At 38.1% G+C, this 19986-nt stretch overlaps 1 long non-coding RNA gene and 1 pseudogene across 2 annotated transcripts in view; both read left to right on the top strand.

Moving 5' to 3' along the window:
• LOC125938699 (uncharacterized) overlaps nt 1-19986 on the top strand; it is a 123083-nt gene that overhangs the window by 43026 nt on the left and 60071 nt on the right. The window lies entirely within an intron of this gene.
• On the top strand, nt 15931-19348 carry LOC125938697 (14-3-3 protein theta-like; annotated as a pseudogene).

Raw genomic sequence — 19986 nt, 5'->3', positions numbered from 1 at the left:
TCCAATTTTTATCCTGTCCGTACAAATCCTATAGGCTTAAGATAGAGTCATACATTTTCTTCTTCCCACCACTCATTCCCATTTGTGTCACTGAGTGGACCTCAAAGGAATAAAAGCAGCCTAGCAGGAAGGCTTGTGTATTAAACTGAAATTAAAAGGAGAAATCAGACTTTAAGGTGAGGTTATTAGTGTGTTTTGGTATATTATAGTTTGCACAAGTAGAATTGTTGCTGTTTTGTTTTCAAAATTAATTTCAGTGACTTTTTATACTAACAAGATAGCAGTATGCATCTATTTTTGTGATATCTTAATATTGGAATGCAAATAGAGAATTATGAAAGCATGAATTTTAAAAGTCCTGGGAAAAATAATTGCAACCCAGCTTTAAGCAGTCAAGAAAGCCTAAGCACAGCCTGTGCTCCACGGACGGAGACACAGAAATGACTGTTTTAGTGCTGCCCCCCAGGGGTTCCCAGACTAGTGATAAGACTCTTCTCCAGAGCAATTAATAACGATGAGAGCTGCACAAGACCTATGAACATAGTGTCAGGGGAACAGAGGAAAAGAGAGAGACCCTTGTCTTTAAATGTCTTTTTTTTATCAATAGAACAGCTCTGAAAGTTCTCGCAATGTGCTCTACCCCTTGCTAACTTCCTAACAGATAAGTAACCTTGTACGTGAGAATATGTTTATTTCAATATCTATGTATCTTACCTTTTCTAACAATTTACCACTTGTTCTTGATTTTTTCCTTTTCTTTTAGGAAGTCTATACTACTCTTTACAGAAGTCCAATTAAAGTATATTTCAATTTAACAGTCTTACAGTGTTGACACATTTCCTATGAATTCATTCCACTTTGATCTTGATTTATATTTTTCAAGGGATAATATCCTCTTCTTTATGCTTATTTTCTTAAAGTTTGCGTATTCCTTGACTACACTACTGATAATGTCTTAGACAAGGATCTTTTTAAGGGCTGAATTAGATTTGTACTAGGTAGTTTTTAGGCTTTCATAGGAATATAATTTGTAATTTTCATATATTCTTAAAAGTATTGACATTAACAATATGTGCAATATCAAGTAAAATGAAATACTTCAGATTACAACCATAGTAACAGGTCAACAAACTGTAGCTATACAGTCAAGCATTCTTCTATCTGATAAAATTAATAAACCAGGAAAAGTAATGGAGTTAACACATATACACACTGTGAAATTTTGCACATAAGGAACAAAGTATGTGTTTCTGAGAGAGTAGCTAAAGCAAAACGGAGATATAATTAGGTAAATTACACTTATGGTTTTAAATAGCATGGTTGTGTAATATACTAATACCCTATTACTAGAAACCTCATTATCAGTAATATTTACAATATATTCAAACACTTAACATATCACCACAAGATTTCTTGCCCCCAAATAGATTAGCGTGATACACACACACACACACACACACACACACACACACAGTATTATGAGTTTCTAACAAGTTCATTTAGGTTTTATAAATAAAGCATAATATACTTAATAATGATTTGCAAATGTGCTTTAATTGTGTATTTATGCAAAACTCTTTACTACATTTCCATTTATTGGAATTACTGTCAACACTACATATTTAACTCTACTAAACAACTAATCCAACTGAGATCTGGTAAAATCATCTTTGCCCATCATTAAAACGTGATTTTGGAAACTATACACAACCCTTATGTCTATTGTTTCACAGATCACTGCACTATTCAATTGCATTATTAACCTTTATATTTGATCTTAAATCTATTTTATTGGATATCTGAAATCCATTAATTGCTGACTTGCTTCAAAATTAGTTGAACAAAACTCAGCTGTTATTGTAACTACAGACTTTCTGGAGAAGCCATTTCAATTAAATTTGATTACACCCAAAAGGTATTTCTTAAACATATTATATAGTCTGCAAGATGATAGATAAATAAAGATGGGTACATTTTAACTCTGTATACAAACATATTTAAAACAGTAGTCTTAAAAGGGAAAATATGATACTACAGGACTGTTATGTAAAAGATACAGCAATTTTCTGTCTCTAGAAGTGGAGATTAGAATTTACCTTCGGGACAGAGGTCTTTCAACAAAATTGCTTAGCCCTTTTGTTCATATAGCTGTGGAGAAAATACCTACCGATTTTTCCTGGAGTTCTTCCCAAATGCAGATGGTGAAAAATAAGTTACATGTTCAATCTCTTAAGGCAAATTGGGTGCTTCTGAAGGTTCAGACTGATTTTCCATTCTTATATTTGGAATTAGACTTCCTGATGCCTGAAGATTATTGATTGTTTTAGAATATGCTTTTAACTTTTTGTCATCTTGTCACAAGATTGGAAGCTAAAACTGGTATGCTAGTGAGGATTAAACTTTTTATTTCATTCTTTACAAAAGCCCATGAAAAGACAATTGTCTTCGTTTGGGTCTCCCTAGAAGCAGGCTCTGAGGCAAAGTTTTTTTTGCAAATAGTTTATTTGCAAAGTGAAGCCAAACCTGAGAGAACACCAGTAGGAGAGTAGTACATGAGGCATGGAAGAGGGTGTGTAAGGAAACCGATGACCATAGATGGCAATTAGAACTCATTCTTTTGGCCAAAATCTGATAGACAGTATAGAACATGCTTTAGAGTTACCCAGGGAGGTAGAAGTTAACGTATCTGTCACTAATACCTTGTCCATTATTGGCTGATGGCATATTTGGGGAATATTCATTCCTGGCACTTAGAGTTTGCCCTGTGTGGGAGCTGAACATGCTCCCGTGTCCAAGAAAAAGCCTTCAGGCCAAGAGGATCACAGCATTCACAGTCAGCAGGCTTTAGTACATAGATATATATTAAAGAAAAAATAAAGACTATAGAGACCAAAGATTGAACACTGAGTGGAAATAAAAAGTTTTACTGCCAAGCAGGGAACTTAATCTACCATGGAGTTTCAGAAGATTCTTGACAATGAGGAATAGGGTGGGAGAAATGGAGTGGGTCTTCTCAACTGAGAAGATTGCAAACTCCCACTGTCCCATATTAGGAGAGCAAGGTCTCTGAACGTGGCTGAGGAACTGACTGTATCTGAGTTCGTTATTTAAACTCTGCATTAACTGGAGATGGCCTGCTGCATGCGTGTGTGGTGCTCAAGCTGTGATTATGTTGTCCAGGTGCTTCTGCTTTGCACGTGAGTTCTCCACCTCGGGATTCTGGAATTCAGCTGACTCTGCTTGGTGCGTGATATGCTGGAGTTGAGATTCTCTTGTGGTCAGGTCTGCTCAAGTATCAGCAGCCCGAGTGAGTGGCCTATTCAGGGTTTATCAGATGACCGCCAGGAAAGAAAATAACACCATTTTTGAGAAGTGTTGTATTAATTTTAGACAGCATTTGGGGAATAGGCCACATCTTTGCTGGTAGAACTTGCAATTGGCCCTGAAGGAAAATGATGTCCTCACATGGGACTTGGAAGTCTCAAGGAGGAAACTAGGTGAGATTTTCTTAGTCTTAATTATGTGATTTCTAGAAGTTAAATGTTGTAGTGATTATGTAAGGTTGTCCACATTCTGTAATTCTGGGACATAATAGAACTACTTATATATGGAGAAAGATTTAGCAAGGTTTGGCTTAAAAATTTGTGCCATTTTTTTCCCCTTTGGCCTAGAAATTTATCCAAGAGAAATTAAGTGTATTGAAAAGATGATGATGAGAAGGAAGAAGCTAGCACCAATGGGTGTCTAATAGGTACGTGCATATATTAGTACAGATACAAGGGAAAGATGCACATTTTTCTCTTATATTTTCAGTAACCCTAATTTATAAATTAGGAAATGGACTCTTCCTAAGTAAGGGTATTATGTACCTCCCATGTAATGCTCTGGAAAGGATACCCCTCACTATTACAGCATTTCAGCCAGCAGTGCATCTGAATCTACTCATAAAGAAACCTCAGGCAAACCCAAAATGAGTAACGTTCTAAGAAGTGGGGAGAAGGCTATGTTCCTCAAAAATGCCAATGTTATGAAAACAAAAAAACAAAGGAAGATTATGGATATGTTCCAGGTCAAAAGAGAAAAAAATAGGCATGACAACTAAATATAAAATCTGATTCTAAACTGGGTCCTAAAGGGAAATGTTACTATAAAGAGCATTATTGGGTCAAATTTTTAACAATGTTTATTTACTTTATATATATAGAGAGAGCGTGCATGCAAGTTCATGAGCAGGGAAGGGGTAGAGAGAGAATCCCAAGCAGGCTCCATGCTGCCATTGCAGTGCAATTTTTAAAACATTGGAATATAGTTGTGGAATTATGTAAAAGCATTGTTTTAAAGTTAATATTTACTGAAGTAGAGAGCTGTATGTGATGATGTAAGAGAGTATCCTTATTTGTAGGGAAAACATATTGAGGAATTTAGGGTAAGTGACCACTTTGTATGTAACTTACTCTCAAATGTTCAGAGAAAATATTATACATATCTATATAATATGTATATTTAGATATAGAATATATTAATATACAATGTATAAATATATTTATTGTTAATATTTATATGCTAATGTATATATTATTAATCTATACATTTATAGTATACAGTACATATAAAGAGAGAGAGAAAGAGCATGGCCAAGCAAATGAGGCAAGCTGTTAGTGAGAGGTGAGTCTGGGGACACCTGGGTGGTTCAGTTGGTTGAGCGTCCAACTGTTGATTTTGGCTCAGGTCATGATCCTGGGGTCATGGGATGGAGACCCACATCGTGTCAGGCTCCATGCTCTGCCTAGGATTCTCTCTCTCTCTCTGCCCCTCTCCCCTGCTCCCTCTCTGTCTCTCTTTCTCTCCCTCTCTCTCTCTTTCTCTCCCTCTCTCTCTCTCAAATGAAAAGAAATGAAAAAAAAAGAGATGGGTTTAGGTAAAGGGTATTGGTATTGGTAATGGGTATTTATATACTTTCTTATTTTTGTCACTCTCTGCATGTTTGCAGTTAATTCCAAAATTTTTAAAATGCATGGGGTTTGATATCAGAAAGATACAGGTTGAAATTCTGAGTGATCTTAGAGAAGCCAGTTGGCTTCTCTGTGTCTGAATGTTCTCTCTTTAAAACAGAGATAATCATATCACTTTGCACTATTATCGTGAGAACAAAATGAATCGCTATTTGGAACATAACAAGTAGGTGATCAGCAAAGGTTAGCACTTCCCTCAGAGTCCAACCTCATCACCCAGATAAATATCATCGCTAAATCCAGTTGCCACAAGATTGATTAGATCCTCATGTCTTTTTAATAATCTTTACATTTCATATTTTAAAAATTACACAATGGTAGAGATTTTAAGCTGTAAACTGTGCTCTCATTCTGATAGAATGGGAATTCTTTAAAGTTCAGAAATATTTTGTATTCGTGTTGGCATTCCTGGCACTTAGTATAATTCTTGGCACTTAATAGATATTCATTGTGTGTTTATTGGAATGAGGTGAATAATCCACACCAGATATAGCTAAAATTTGACATAACTATGAGGTCAAAAGGATAATATTACGGCTGCACTGTGACATGGGCATATGGACGGCCTGATCACTGAAGAGCCATGTGGCTGGACTGAGGTGAACTGAACTGAGCAAAGTATCTCTCCTACTGTAGCTCTCACAGCCGTTCAGATCTAGACCACATACCACACGATTTTTCTTCTCCCTACAATCCGTGTTGTTTCTTACAGAGATACTCAATGCCAAGCCTGCAGTCTTCTTCCTTAGAAAAGCTTGGTTCTAACATTGTCTTTAAATTCTTCTATAACTTTTTTTGAAGTAAACGTTGTTTAAATTGAAATCAGTCTTTGTTTCCTTCTTCCTCATTTAGAATCCAGGAAATGTGTTTAAATGGAACCAGTTAGGGCAAATATTGATTGAAGTCTCATGTGTGTGGTAGTCCATTCAACACACTGGTTCTTAACCAGCAAGATTTTGCCCCCAGGGAACATAAGGTAACGTCAGGAGACATTTTGGCTGTCAGAACTAGGGGTGGTGGTGATGCTGGCATCTAACTGGTAGAAGCCAGGGATGCTGCTAAATATCCTACAATGCACAGGACAGGCCCCACCAGAAGAATTATCTGGCCTCCAATGTCCACAATGCTAGAATTGAGAAACCCTGATTTTAAGTGAAGGGGAAAGGCTACCATTATGAATATTTAGTTAGATTTGATTTTCAAACAGAGGGAAACTATAAATTACTGAATCAAAGTCATAGTTGTGTTTTGTAGACAAGTTTAATTGCATTTCAGCTTTGTATTTACCATTACAACCTGGCTAGCACAGATGTTTGTAGAATGTCCATACTATCATATTATAATAACGCTTTCCATGTATCATCACTTTTCTGTGGCTCGTCCTACTGATTTTAGAACAATCTAAAATTTGTAATCCAAAAACAGGTTACAGTTCTTATTTTTTTTAAGTTTATTTATTTTTGAGAGTAGGGGGTGGGAGAACACATGGGGAGGAGGGGCAGAGAAAAAGAGAGAGAGAATCCCAAGCAGGCTCCCTGCTATCAGCAAAGCCCGATGCAGGACTCAAACTCATGAACTGTAGGATCATGACCTGAGCTTAGATCATTTAAGCTCAGTTAATCACTTAAGTTGGTTAAGTCAGACACCTAACCAACTGAGCCACCCAGGTGCCCCTCAGGTTACTTTTTTTTAAAAATTACTTTTATTTCTCATAGATACCTGAAATTTCCTACTTTCTCTGTAATACAGTGAATATATTTTCTCTTTTCTCACCCTGATGTAGAGGTTCTTGGCTTAGGATCTATACTGGTAACAACTGGGGAGCTTTTAAAATCCTAATGCGTGGGTCCTACCCCAAAGATTTTTTTTTTTTTAATTTTTTTTTTCAACTTTTTTTTTTTTTTATTTATTTTTGGGACAGAGAGAGACAGAGCATGAACGGGGGAGGGGCAGAGAGAGAGGGAGACACAGAATCGGAAACAGGCTCCAGGCTCCGAGCCATCAGCCCAGAGCCTGACGCGGGGCTCGAACTCACGGACCGCGAGATCGTGACCTGGCTGAAGTCGGACGCTTAACCGACTGCGCCACCCAGGCGCCCCCCAAAGATTTTGATTTGATTACTCTGGGGTGAGGCCTGCCCTGCGTATCCGTCATTTTAAGAGGTCCCTAGGTGATTATATTTAGCTAAGTTTCAGAACCACCTTAGTATATTCTCTTTAACCAAATTCACGAATTACAGCTGCAACATGTTAATTATTAAAGTGATTTATTTAAAAATTTAATTCTGAAACTAACATAATAAAATGATACACTGTGAGTAGATCCTGAGTAACAAGTCCTTAACTACCAAATAAGGTTTGTTCTTGCTCCAGGAGAAGTTTTTTTAGTTAGCCTCTTTCTCCACCATTTAATGGATGAATGTGGGAATGATTCTACTAGATTGAGCTTGTAAAGTGGGCTATAATTTTCTCTGAACCTTTAATTTTTAGCTCTGTACTTGACTACTTTATATAGGCTGTCAATATCATGGAGCTCACATGCTATTGCATGTTAATTTATTATCCTTTATTATGTTCTGGACCCTATGGTAAGCACTTATGAACATCATGTCTTCCAATTCTCAGAATCTTAGTGAGATGCACTGGAAATTATTTTCCTTCTTTACTGATGAGAAAAATGGCTTCAGATATGAAGTATCTTACCTGGGGCTCAAAGCCAGTAAGTGGCAAATCTGGAATTTGAACTCCAGTCAATCCCTGCAAAACCCATGGTTGTAATAACTGTTGTAAATACTCCCTGTGAGGTTCACTGACTGGTTGATGCCGAGTTTCTCAGAGGTCAGAGGAAGAAGCAGAGATGGGCAGGATATGAGATGTTTTCCTGCCCCTTGTCACCTTTCTTAATCCTCCTGCATTTTTTTCATTTCTTTACAAGTCTGTCTGGAGAGGTTCCATTTTGTGAAGTGCTTTGGCAGAGCCTAGTTTGTTCTCAGGGAAAGCCTCTCTGCCGACAATATGAGGCGGAAATTGCACAGCAGCATCCTTAGAGAAGGCTGGAGACCATGCTGATAAGCACACAAGAGCACACCTACCAAAGGATCAGTAGGATTCTGGCTGGAGTATCCTCCTTTTCTCCACTGTTCTGTTGATTCCACTGGGGAGGAGAGTGGCTAGGACTCTTTGGTGGCAGGCAACTGAAATCAACTCTGGGGACCTGGATCAAACAGGGATTTCTCTCTCTCTCTCTCTCTCTCTCTCTTTCTCTCTCTCTCTCTCTCTCTCTCTTTTGAAGAGTATAACTGGAAGAGAAGGCTGAAGAACCAGGAGAAAGGCAGAGATCAGACAGTTACCAAAGGTCTTCGCAGAAGAGATCACTCCATAACTTCACTAGCACTCAATGGTTGTTTGTTTGTTTGTTTGCTTGTTTATTTAATTGGTTTTGCGTGTTTGTTTATTATCCTTACATTACTGAAATGCAAAATCTCAGGACAGAAAGTTGAACTAGCCAGATTTAGGTAACGTATCCACCCTTTACTTGTTTGGGGGCAATGAGAGGGTGAGTGATAGGATCTGGTGGAAGAAGCTTTCTGGCTTTTTGTAAGAGGAGGCTGACGTGGTTTGACTTATCCTCCTACCAACATTATTTGCACACAATGTGGATTAAGCAGTTACCCGAAAAGAAATAGGGATGTAGGCAAAACTGACAAATGCACTGCTGGGTCTCCGCGGAGGGCACCACACAACAACAGCACAGAGCCAGACTTGAGGTTGCTGAAGGAGTGGCTGATGTTCTGACAGTCTCCTGCCAGGCACCCACTGACTCAGGCTCTACTCACTCTCCCGAACAAAGATAACACCCTTTGCAAGTAGGAATGAGATAGTAAGATGGTGACCCTTCTTCAACATTTATCCTGGGTAGGTGATTTATTTCTCCTGCACAGCATTGGAGAGATAATAGTATTTGTGTGTTTGTTTTTAAAACTGCATAAATAACCATTAAAAAAAAACAGAATAGAAGCTTTCACATCTAGATATAAGTTCTCTTGAGAGGAACACAATCTGCCAATTGTGGACAAAACTCTGCTGGACCAGCAAAACTGCCACCTCTAGACAGGCGTGAGCTCTCCAGCTCGTCTTAGATACCACCACCTATCCGTGGCCTCCTTCCCTCATTTTCAGTACCTGCATGGTCCCCAGAGTCCATGGGGTTCTGGAACTTTTCTATGGGGGCTCTCTAGGAACCTCTCTGCCGATTCATCAAACTTTTGTGCCAAGAATTACTATTTTAGTTGCGACCCCTTTACATCTGATTGGATCCTTCATCCCTCTTTCACTGTGGTTTTGTCCACTCCTATATTTCCAGAAGTTTGGGACCAGTACTACCAGATCCACATCTGAGATCACAAAACTGTGTCATGATGACCTCTTCTGGAGCTGAGCTCTGACCTTGCATATGGTTCTTCAGGCCAAGAGCGTCTTCAAAGTTCTCCGAGCCGTGTATTCACCTTCTTTGCACCCCCTCTTCCTTAGTCATTCAGTTTCTGTCATTCTGCCAAACTACCAGTTCAGTTCATGAAGGCATTTGCCACTTGCTCTGACCACATGTATCTGTAGACCCCTTAGACTTTGGCATTGACCTTTTTCCCATAAGCAAAGTCAGAATTTGTTCTCCAGCTGGTCCTGGGAGGAGAAGTGATTCCACTCAATGCCATGAAGGCACTTAGAATGATGATCTTCCCCTACTGTCCCAACTTCACCCAGCAGGTGAAGCATCTATGGTTAATTATGTACGGCCTTTGCAGCGGTCCATTATAGGGAAGATGTTTACTCTTTAGTTGACTGTGCTGACATTCTACAGTGACCTTCATGCATCTTTCGTAGCTGGCCTTTAAGCAGTCTTTTTAGAAATATCTGAGGATTAGAACAAATTTCATCATGTCACACCCACAGTATATACTTTTTTCTGATAAATGGAGTAAAAATACTGAAAAACTAAAGAGCTACAAAGAAAAGTGAGTGATGCAGCTTGGAAACGTCTCCCTTAATCACTCTCTCACTGCTGTCCCTGCTTTGTAGGATCAGAAGAGCTTTCCCAACAGCTGTTCTGATGTAGACCACGACGTGGAAGGGAAGCTGAATATTTCAGGCCAGGAAGCCAGTCCAGCCTCCTACCCATTTCTGTGGCCCCAGATCCTTCCCAGTGGTCCTTTAGTACATCCAGAAATTGTTTTACATGGGTCTGTGGGAACATGGAGACACATGGGAAATTCTGGGAAGGGAGTTTGTGCAAGAGCCTTATCAGTGGAGCCCACTGAGTCCCAGGGGAAATAGAGTGACCATCCTGAGCTATTCTAGGAGCTACCTTGCCCTCTTCACAGTTCTTTTGAAAGTTCTGCTAGAATATTAACCACTGATTCATCACTGAGTCCCCCAAAAAGCAGTTGGATCGTATGTAGGGGCCATGCTTTATAAAAAATGAGTAATTTCAACATTAGGTTCATCCTCTGGGGGCAACATGTTCCCATTGATATCGGAACACATGCTCATGGAGTAGAATGGAGAGAGATGCAGGCTGAGACCATGCCTAGCACTTAATCTCTTATATAGCTTTAAAAAGTATTCAATATATGTGAATTACATATTGTATACATGTGCCTATATAACTATGCTAAGAAATATTGCTAAGATAGAAATGTTTTTTTAAGTTTATTTATTTTGAGAGAGAAAGAGTGTGTGCATGCACGAGCAGGGGAGGGGCAGAGAGAAAGGGAGAGAGGGAATCCCAAGCAGTCTCCTTCCTCCTTGATCCCACAAATCGTGAGACCTAAGCCGAAGTCAGGAGACTGAAAGCTCAGGCAACTGAGGCATCCAGACTCCCCAGATGGAAATGGAAATGTCTTAATTGAATTTTTAAAAATGTCTTTTCCTCTAAATATGTTCTATGGTTATTTTAACACATAAATACTAGTTGTCGTTTTGTTTTTCAGTTCTCTAGAGAGTACTGTACCGAATGTTCATTAGCTTTTGTAAATAAAAAAATGTGGCAAAATAATTCCATTGGCACTGTGCCCCACATCAGGCTAGTTAGATGAAGAAGTAAGGGAAAACTAAAAACGAACGGGCACATACCTATGAGAGCAGAGGGTGGGGGTGGGGCTGATATGATTGGGGCCATCTGCCTGCTTTCTGCCACATAGGTTGATTCATTCTGATCGTCTTTGACTGCAGGTCTCTAGTTAACTTTCTTCAGCCATACCTACATTTCAGTGTTCAAATTGAATAAACTATTGTTAGTTCCGCACTCCCTCCCCAGCTCCCCCACATATGTTTTAGCTTAAAAAATTGTCAATCGAGATTACGAGGCCAAAACAGGATTTCTTATGTTTGACTACCACTTTATCCACTCTTCTTTGTGCTGTGCTTTATTTTCGTCTTTTTGAAACAAGCTTTATTCTAATTTTTTCCCACTATTTTTAGTGGCTTATAGATCTGTATTCAAGCTATTTGGATAATACCTTATTATAAAACTGGTTTAAATGCAAACAAAAAATAGCAACAGCAGCCCCAATTCTTTCCTTAGAATTTTTGTTCCAGAATATTGCGGCCCAGAAGAGGCTATGACACCTAGAGAATGTTTTATCCTGCTGTATTCAAAAGGATAGGAAGAAAGGATATAAGGAGGAACAAAGCAGAATTTCAAGAAGGGCAACAGAGAAAAGGTCTGGGAGGGCAGAATGTCCTGGAATCCTTTCAGAAACCTGTTCCAGCTTCTTCATGATGACAGGTATGGTCCCTGCACATATATGAGTACAGAGGGCTCAAGAAAAATGGCAGCATAGAGAAGACCTATAATTACACCACAGACACAGACTTATAAAGGGACTCCTTTTAACTCTTCCTTGGGGTTTGATTAATTACTTGCTTATTGCTGACGACAGGATAGAGTGACCAGAACTGGGATTTTAATGGAGAAAATGAGACAGCAGTTAGACAGTTCTTAGTAGAAAGAAGTGATGCACTAAAAATGTAAATGCTTTGGATTGAGTCTATCTCCTCTTCATGCCCAGAAGTAGGGGAGCTGGAGTTTTCCTTGGCTGCTGTGGATAGCAATGCGAGATTTAGCACTCAGATGAGAAGGCTAATCTCATTTGTTACATTCCACTTTAGAGCTATTTGGGCAGCTAGATCACCAGACAATAATCATGAACAGTTTAGCGGCATGTGTCTCTAATAACCCAGGCATTTGTGCTCCGGGGTTTAGTGTGAATTAGAATATATATTAGCCGAACATTAATGCATGTAATCAATCCTTTTTTTTAATTCATGAGATTTTTTTTTTCACTTCTAACATTTGGCCTTTCAATTTTCGTTCACAGACACTCTAGTAAGAAATAACAGAGGACTAATTTTATTTTATCATCAATGCCATCACCATCATCATATAATCTCATGTAGTTTATAATAAGCATCGATGTCAGTACACTGTTCTGGGCACTGTGTGAGCAAGATTCTGTTGAAAAGCAGTTTGTTTTTCTTTCCCCTAAATCCTGAACAGAGGCCTCACTTGTATTTCTGGTCAGGCATCAAATAAATGTGAAATATCGTCATAAAGCAAGAAATCCTTCACTACTACAGAAGAAAAAACCCACAAACATCATCTGCAGACAGAGAGTGCACACACATATGCATTCACACGTACACAGATAGACATACACAGGGAAGAAAACATTTATCATACTAAGAGTAATGGAACCAAAAGTTCTATAAGAAATACGGTTTACTTTTATTACCTTGTTCAATTGAGTGCAACAAACTTTGAATGAGACCTTATTCAGAGACATAATATGTGCTAGGTGTTAGGGGTAGAAAGAGGAGCAAAACACGATCTCTGGCTTTGCGGACCCTGAAGTCCAATATGTACTTAGAAAACTGGAAACATGGTTCACTGCTCAGGAATTGTGCACACATCATAGGCTATTGTTGTAATTCATTGTTTGTTTTTTTTTTCAAACTAGTGACCTGGTGAAAATAAACAGGCCACTTTGGTGATGAGGGTGAAAGAGCTTTTCATTTTATCCTACACACTTAGAACAACGTGCAAAGAATATACAGTGGGTACGATCTTAGCTATTTCCTACCAAAGAATTGGCGACCTGCATTACTCAGTGATGCAATAGCCCTCATCACTCGTGTGTGTGTGTGTGTGTGTGTGTGTGTGTGTTTGTATAAAAATGTGTGGATGCAAGCTTCTGTCCTTGTATGTCCAATTGTATCAGTTTCCCACCGAAGCTGTAATAATTTACCACAAATTCAATGGATTCAAACAATGTAAATTTGTGATTTTATGGATCTAGACGCCAGAAAGACTAAAATCAAGGTGTCAGTAGGACTGTTTCTTATAGAGGCTCTAGGAGAAAGGATGCTTTCTTGACTTTTCTAGCTTCTAGGGGCATCTTGCATTCCATGGCTCATGACTACTTCCTCATGTTCAAAGACAATTGTAGCATCTTCAGATTTCTCACTCTCTGATTCTTCTTGCATCACCACGTTGCCTTCTCTGACTCTGATCCCTCTTTCCATCTCTTATGCGGTCCCTTGTGATTAATTATACCAGGCCCACATGCATAATCCAAAATAATCTCTCCTGCAACAATTGGCAACCTGTCTTCATGATTATTTCAGTCTTTATTAGCAGAATGAAACATCCCCGTGTAGAGATTGATTGGAACACCTCCATGTTGCATAGCACTAGGTCTGACAGTATTGACTCTCTCTCCTCCTTGCTTCCTAACTTGTACCACTTGAAGCATTCAAAAGGAGAGTCAGCAGTTACCGAGCACTCAATATTTTCCACACACTGTTCAGCACACCTTCCACAACATGAACCCCTGTAATCCCTAGAAGCTCCTGTGAAGAAAGTACTGTGGTTGTCTTCCTTTTATAGATAAGCAAATCCAGATCATTTGGCCCCATGGCTTATGCTCTGGACTGCTGTAATCTACAGGCTCACTATGTCAAAAATGTTACCATTTAATCAGCTGATGCCCAATTTAGAGTCACTTTGTTTTCAAAAGTAAATAACAGAAGAGCATATCCATGGGCTAAGCTTATATTTGGAGCAACCGCCCACAACTTAAACACTTGTCAAAAATTAGAGAACTTGCTATTGGTTGCCAACATTGCACTATTAAGTAGAATTTTCCTTTCTTTCTTCAGTTCTTCTTTAAAGTCTACTTATATATCGCAGAAGTAGTGTGAAAATGTTTAACTTTTAGAACTACTGATAAAGAGCAAGAAAAGAAGCAAATATATTAAACTTCAAATGAACTTATCTTTTTTCTAGCCATGAATATAATGTTTGCTGTTACTATTGCAAATCATTGCATGATGTCTATATTCTATTTTGGGCACTTCCTTTGGTAGTGTCCATCCCTTTTGCCCATACCTCATAAGAAATGACCTCAACTACAGACTTTCTTGGTAATTTCTTTATGTAGCAAATTCATTGACAGAAACACTGTTAAGGTATTACATCAACAAAGTGTAAAACCGAAAGGAATTTAAGTATGAGATTGGGAGGCTATCAAACCTTTGGAATGGGGACAAAAAGAAAACTTGGCAAAATTGTACATTGCTTTAGACATTCAGTATTTGTGGGTTTTGAGGGCTTTACTGATGGTATAAAAGCCTTCTTAATATTAAATATATTGAATTTATTTGAGCATAAACAAATTCAGTAAGTATTATAGATATGTACATATATATGTGTGTGTGTGTGTATATATATATATATATATATATATATATATAATAAGAATAAATACAAGGGCCTGTATGAGCAGAGAAGTCACCTGCTAATTCAAAGTATAGGTAGAAAAGAAGAGGGAAACATTTTCAGTTATTCTTTATAAATATAGGAAATGAGTGACAGGAACTAAAGGTCCATGCCAAGTAGAATGATATGAGCCAAAGAATTGTCTTGGCATGAAATTGTCTTTGTAGTTCTCATTCATAAGTAGATTTGGTGACATCAAAGATGGCAAGTATGAAAAATAAAACTAAGGCCTTCCTTTTTTTCTGCTGGTGAAATCTCAAGGTAAATTACCAAAAAAGGTACTTTCAATTTTTACTTTAAATTTTTAAAAAACCGTCAGTTTTACCATAACAAAAATAAAATTTCAAAATAAAACCTTGAAATATTAATTTATTACACATATATTTGGAGTTAGAAGTGTCAGCTGTAAGATAATTATGCATAATTATACAAACAGTTGTGAGTCAAAAGTATAGAAGACTAATAAGAATCATTAACATATATACTCATTAAGTGGATGAATCCACTATCATAGTAGGAGACTTCAAAACCTCTATATCATAAATGGACAGATCTAGTGGGCAGAAAATCAGTTAAGGACATAGCTGAGCTCAACAACATGTAGCAATCAATTGGATATAATGGATATCTATGGACTACTTCATCCAACAACAGAATATTCATTCTTCTCAAGTTCCCATGGAATATTCACCAAGATAGAGCACATTTTGATCTATAAAGCACACCTTAACAAATCCAAACAAATAACAATCGTATAGTGTTAGCTCTCAGACCACAGCGGGATTAAACTTCAAATCAATAACAGAAGGATAACTGGAAAATCCCCAGATACTTGAAGATTAAAGAACACATTATCAAATAACACATGGGTCAGAGAACAGATCTCAAGAGAAATTTAAAAATATTTTGAACTAAATGAAAACAAAAACACAATGTAGCAAAATCTGTGGGACGCAAGAGACGGGAGGGTGCTGGGCTAAGAAGTTAAAAGCCAATCAGAGTGGTAAGAGTCGCACCACAGCTAAGGCCGTGGAGACGGGAAGGCCCTCCGCGGACCCACCTCAGGCCAATCCATGTCGACGCTCGCCCTTGCTCTCCTCTCCCTGTCCGCATGAAGAAAACAGAGCTGATCCAGAAAGCAAAGGTGGCCCAGGAGGCTGAGCACTACGATGACATGACCACCTGCATGAAGGCCGTGATGGAGCAGGGAGCCGAGCTGTCCAGAGAGCAGTGCAACATGCTCTTCAAGAACATGGTCCGGGGCGGCAGGGCCATCCTGAAGGTCATCTGGAGCATGAAGCAGAAAACCACCACCTCTGACAAAGAGTTGTAACTGAGTAAGGTCTATTGGGAGAAAGTGGAATCTGAACTGAGGTCCACCTACACCATGGTGCTGGGTAAGTATTTAATAGCTAATGCAACTAACCCAGAGAGTAAGGTCTTCTATTTGAAAATGAAGGGAGACTACTTGCGGTTCCTTGCCAAAGTTGCATGTTGTGACGGTGGAAAACAAACTATAGATAATCCCCAAGGAGCTTATCAAGAGGCTTTTGATATGAGCGAGAAAGAGATGCAACCCACACACCCAATCCACCTGGGCTGGCTCATAACTTTTCTGTACTGTACTATGAGATTCTTAATAACCCAGAGCTTGCCTGCACACTGGCTAAAACAGCTTTTGATGAGGCCATTGTACAACTTGATATACTGAGTGAAGACTTATACAAAGATAGCACCCTGGTCATGCAGTTGCTTAGAGACCACCTAACATTATGAACATCAGACAGCGCAGGGGGAGAATGTGACGTGGCCGAAGGGACAGAAAGCTAAACGCATATAGGTGTCATGGTTCTTCCCTTCAAGAAACCTTTCACGCATCTCCATTCCTTATTCCATTTGGACTTACTGTAGCAAAGAAACCCATTCATGTGTATGGAATCAACTGTTTATAGTCCTTTCACACTGCCGCTTTGGGAAAACTCCGCTCCTTGATTTGTGTTTGTCTTGGCATTCCTGGTATGCAGTTACTGCTGTAGAAATGTATTAGTAGCTTCATTTCATACAAACATAAGTAACTTCCAAACACTTATGTAGAGGACTAAAAATGTACCTGGTATTTAAGTAATCTGAACCAGTTCTGCAAGTGACCATGATTTGTATTACTGTGAAGATATGAAAATGTAGTTCATTACAATTTAAAAAGTGTTCCACATGACTTCTTAATTTCTACATACCCTTCCTTACTCTTCTTTGGGGGGGTTTCCTGTCAGTAAGAAACTTTTCCATGCCCTTACTGTATTCCTTTTTGGTAGGAATCAAGAAGTATTAGATTGAAAGGAAAAGCATTTGGCATTCCTGGGGTGAGGGTCACAAATCGAAATGCCTCCCTTATTGTATATGATGGAGGTCTTGTGTATCTGTGATAATAGGAAGTTTTCTTTTTTTTTCTTTTTTTTAATTTTTTTAACATTTATTTATTTTTGAGACAGAGAGAGACAAAGCATGAACGGGGGAGGGTCAGAGAGAGAGGGAGACACAGAATCTGAAACAGGCTCCAGGCTCTGAGCAGTCAGCACAGAGCCTGACGCGGGGCTCGAACTCACGGACAGTGAGATCGTGACCTGAGCCGAAGTCGGACGCTTAACTGACTGAGCCACCCAGGCGCCCCGGAAGTTTTCTTATTAATTCTTTATTTGCTGCTGTTTTAAGTTGACAACTTTCCTTTCTGATAAAAATTCACTTACACCTCCAAAACTCCAAAAAAAAATAAAAAGTTGTGGGATGCAGTGAAAGCAATGCTTAGAGGGAAATTTAGAGCATTGAATGCCTATGTTAGAAAAAAGTTGAAACCAATAATCTAGGTTTACACTTTATTAAACTAGTAGAAGTTGAACAAATTAAATTCAAAGTGAGTAGAAGAAAAGAAATAATAAGAATTAGAGCAGAAATTAATAAAATTGAAAACAGGATATCAGTATTGATATAAATCAATAAAACCAAAAGGTGGTTCTTGGCAAAGACCACTAAAATCAATAAGCCTCTAGACAGACTAATTAAGAAAATAAGAGAGGACACAAATTACTAATATCAGAACTGAAAGGATGATCACCATGGATCCTTTCAACATGAAAATTGTAATAAATACTATGAACAACTAACTCTATGCCACAAATTTGATAACCTAGATGACTTGAATCAATTCCTTGAAAGACACAATTTGCCACAACTCATCCAAGAAGAAATAAACAATCTGAGCAAAATCTGTTAAAGAAATTGGATTAATAATTAAAACCTTCCAAAATAGAGAGCATGAGGCCCATATGGGTTCACTGGTAAATTTTACAAAACATTAAAGAATAAAACTGTATAAATTCCTCATGATCTCTTTCAGAGGATGGAGGGAATAGTTTTTAACTTATTCTATGGAGCCAACATTACCCTAATGCCAAAACCAAAAGTCATTGACCAAAAGTCATTATCAGAAAAGAAAACTATACATCAATATTTCTCATGACCACAATGCAAAATTTCTCAAAAAATATTAGCAAATAAAATCTGACTATGTCTATAAGAGTTATATACCATGTGGGATTTATCCCAGATATGCAAGGCTGGTTCAACATTCAAAAATCAATTAATGTGATTCATTATATCAACAGGCAAAAGAAGAAAAGTCACATGATCATATCAATAAATGCAGGAAAAAAAACATTTTACAAAATCTAACAGCCATTTGTGATAAGAGTTCTCAGTCTACTAGGGATAGAGGGGAACTACCTCAACTTGACAAGGAATATTTACAAAACACCTGCAGCTAACATCATAATAGTGAAAAACCCAGCTCTCCCCATTAAGATCAAGTACAAGATAAAGATGTCATCTCCATCACTCCTTTTTTTTTTAAGTTTATTTCTTATTTTTATTTGAGAGAGAGAGCACAAGTGGGAGAGGGGCAGAGAGAGAGAGAGGGAGAGAGAGAATCCCAAGCAGGCTCTGCAGTGTTAGTGCAGAGCCCAATGCAGGGCTCGAACTCATGAACAATGAGATCATGACCTGAGCCTAAGTCAGATGCTTAACCAACTGAGCCACCCAGGCACTCCTCCATCACTCCTTTTTAACATTATACTGCAGGTTCTAACTAATGCAGTAAGAAAAAAAAAGAAAAGAAAGAAAGATATGCACATTGGGAAAAAGAAATAAAGCTGTTCTTGATTGCAGAAGATGTGATTGTTTATGTAAAAAATCCAAAAGAATTGACAGAAAAGCTCTCAAAACTAGTAACCAACTATAGCAAGGTTGGAGGGTACAAGGTTAATATACAAAAGTCCTTTGCTTTTCTATACACCAGCGATGAACAGGTGTAATTTGAACTTAAAAACACAATATCATTTATATTAGGATCCCTCCAAATGAAATATTTAGATATAAATTAACAAAATATGTACATGATATATATGAGGAAAAGTAAAAAAACTGTTATAAGTGAAATCAAAGAATAAATACATGCAGAAATATTCTATGTTCTTGGTTAGGAAGACTCAATATTATCAAGATGTCGGGTTTTCCAAATTTGATCGATAAATTCAATGCAATCCCAATCAAAATCCCCAGAAGGTAATTTTTTGGATCCAACAAAGTCATTTCAAAGTTTATAGGAGAGACAAAAGATCCAGAAAAGCTAACCCCTACTGAAGGAGAAGAACAAACTTGGAAGGTTGATACTGACTGGCTTTAACTATAAAGTTACAGTAATCAAGACAAGGTGATGTTGGCTGAAGAATAGACAAATAGACTAATAGGAGACCCAGAAATTGACACATATAACTATAGCCAACTGATCCTCGATATAGGAGCAAAGGCAATGCAATAGAGCAAAACTAGTATTTTTAATAAATGGCACTGGAACAATTAGACATCCATACTCAGAAAAGGAATCTAGATACAGATTTTACACCCTTCACAAAAATTAACTCGGAATGGATCATGAACCTAAGCGTACAATGCAAAACTAAAAGTTTTGGGAGATGACATAGAAAAATACCTAGATGACCTTGGGTGTAGTGATGACTTTTCAGATACAATACCAGAGACACTATACATAAAAGAAATTGATAAACCAGGCTTTGTTAAAATTAAAACT

Source organism: Panthera uncia (assembly GCF_023721935.1).
Source record: "Panthera uncia isolate 11264 chromosome B2 unlocalized genomic scaffold, Puncia_PCG_1.0 HiC_scaffold_24, whole genome shotgun sequence".
NCBI lineage: Eukaryota > Metazoa > Chordata > Mammalia > Carnivora > Felidae > Panthera > Panthera uncia.
This window is presented reverse-complemented; position numbering and strand designations above follow the sequence as displayed.